This window comes from Melospiza georgiana, chromosome 10 (assembly GCF_028018845.1).
Source record: "Melospiza georgiana isolate bMelGeo1 chromosome 10, bMelGeo1.pri, whole genome shotgun sequence".
Taxonomy (NCBI): Eukaryota; Metazoa; Chordata; class Aves; order Passeriformes; family Passerellidae; genus Melospiza; species Melospiza georgiana.
This window is the reverse complement of record NC_080439.1, coordinates 16,985,452-16,988,252: the sequence shown is the minus strand read 5'-3', so window position 1 is coordinate 16,988,252 and position 2,801 is coordinate 16,985,452.

Genomic DNA, 2,801 nt, shown 5'->3' with positions numbered 1-2,801 from the left:
CAGGCAACACAGAGGGGACTTCTAAGAGTCCATGACTTTTCCTGTTTTCATACACATTAGTGATGATCAACTATGCAGATTCACTGAAGCAGGTGACTATTAGACTGCTTTTTATCCTGACTTTTGAGGAAATTAGGTTTTATTTGCTGTGTACTATTTCTAAAAAGACTTAAAAATATTCAGATATTCAGCTTCAAAATATAAGAATCCAAGCCACATAATTGGATACCATATGGAAAATGTTTAAGTTGATAGCTTAACATTCATCTGTGCTCTGGTTAGACACTTAGTGAGCAGCTGTGGAAGTAAAAAACAGATGAGTAATTGGATCTGCCATCTTTGGAAAGAGAATTCAATACATGTTTTTAATTTTCTGTACATTTTGGATGCTCAGCATGATGTGATGGGAGCACAGCAAAGCAGTGAGCGGGTTCAATGAGTGTGCCACCCTCCCATGCTGGGGCAGCTCTCCAGGAGCCCTTGGATCCATTCCTTGGAATTGGGTGAGGAAATCTTCAGTACTGCTGTCCTTTATGAAGTTCCCCTGGGCAAATACCCCTTGTTCCTGCTGAGTAATATTCTCTGGAAAAGGAATATCCTTTCCTTATCCTGTGGACTGGCTCAGTTTGTGACTGTGCCTGCAGATTGCAGCTTTCAGGCACAGCTGATGTTCCTGCAAAGGGAGCCTGGCTGCACCACCAGCACAGGAATTATCTGAGTTAGCACTGAAAGGCTCTGCTTGCTGAGCTCTGACTGAAGTTACAAATCTCAGTTTTCTTTTGGAAGCAAAACAAACCCTCAAAGTTTCTACTTTGTATAGTTTTTGCTTATACAGCAGCTCTGAGAAATTTCCTCTCCAATTATTTGACAGGGTTTTATAAAGAATATCTAAATTGCAGGTTGTTTTCCTTAGCAAGGTGAAACTTAGCAAACTACTGTACCTTGAGACATGGTTTGCAAACAAAGTGTGCTTTGAGGGGGAAATGGACAGCTTCTCCTTTCTTCTGTCCATCTTCCCACTGCATGTCGAAGGTGAAGGGAAAAGATACTTTTGTTGTTTGTCAGGCAGTTCCATTTTGTATTTGTCTCAAATTCAAGAGCTGCAGCTGCTGGTGCTGCAGCTTGGTGGGATTTTCCCCCAGCTTTTGGCTGAGTGAGAGGCACAGCAAGTACCTTCTGCCAAGGGTGTGAGTGGTGACTGATGTGTAATCCCACTGTGCCAGTCGTGAGCACAGTGGTGAAGGAGAGCTGGCTGTAACCAGGTTTGGACAGAAGAGAAACCTGTGCCAAAGAGCTGGCAAAAGGCCTCTGTTACTTTGGTGTTTGCAGATTAGGTTAAATGAAATCTGACAAAAGGATTCACTTGAGAAGCTCTGGTGCATTTTGACTTCTCTATTTGTGGTGTGGAAAAGTGATGCTTTACAGAAACTCGTGTGAAGAGGAGCTGCCTGACACTCAGGTATTTGCTGTACCTGCTGTCACTTGGATGAGGTGAATGTTTGCTGAGAGACTTGGGAGAAGAAAGGAATGGGCTGCAAGCACCTGAGGTTTTGCTCAAATTTCTGAGCACTGAGCTCCTGTATGGACACTCCCAGAGTGGGATAAAGCTTAAAGCTGTGATGGTCTCTGAGGACCATAACAAACCTGATTTTCCTCAGCTGAGTTTGGTGGTGATCCAATGGCTGTCTTGGGGCTGGGAGGAGTTGTATGGGTTGGTGCTCCTCCAATGGGTTTTGGTGAGGCTGGGCTGTGCTGTGGCTCGGGGCCTTGCCTGTGGACAGCTAGAAATTCTGCTGCCAAGTTATTTGAGGAAAGCTCTCTACTGTGTTTGTCCAAAATTAAGACTGTGTTCCCTTTCCCCTACTTAGTATTTTCTTGTTTGTTTCTTGTCCAAAGATGCTTATAAATTAGAAATACTGAGCTTTCAGGAAACTAGAGCTTTTGTGGGCTGTGCTCCTGTGAGTTCTAAGATTTTCTGGGGGAGTTTTGTTTTTGTTTGGGGCTGTGGTTTTTTTGGTTTTGTTTCACTCGGTATCACGCACTGCTTTGTTTATTTACACCAAAATATTCCAGGAGCTGGTTTGTTTGGAGATGGTGGTTACTGCTACTACAGAGATGGTGCTACCTGCTTTTGGCACTGTGCTCTGTGAGGTGCAATTTGTGCATGAAACATGGAGACCTCTGATGAAATGCACTGTCTCTCTTATTTGCATAAAGACATCCATTCCTTTACCTCCCTCATGGAAAAAATAAAATCTGAGTCCTAGTGAAGTCAACAGTGCACCCACCAAAAACATACCAACAAAAAAATTTAAAAACCAAAACAACACCCTCCTGTCATTTATTAGGTGATCCTTTCCTCAGACTGCTCTCCAATTCCTTTTCTAATTCTTCTGTTGTCTTTTTCAGATAGACAGAGAGCAGTAAAAGAAAAGATTGAATTAAACATATTGTGTAACATCTGAACAATGGGTTTTGACTAGAACACATTTTCTTACCTCTTCGTGTCAAAATAATTCGCATCACTAGATTGGGTATTTTTAGCAACTTTCTGACAATTTTCTGCTGTTTTAGTTGTTACCTGCAGCAATATTTGGATAATAGATGTGAAAATTAATGGCAAAATCAGATCATCACCACACAGGAACAGTTAATGCTGCTTTTCCCCATGTGCATTGCTCTCTTTTTATTGACAATAAATTCTATTTTCATTTAATCAGCTAATTATCAAATACTGGGAAGCTTCGTAATTCAGTTTAAGTTTTAACTGTCCAGGTTGGGGATTTAATTTGGGAGGTTTT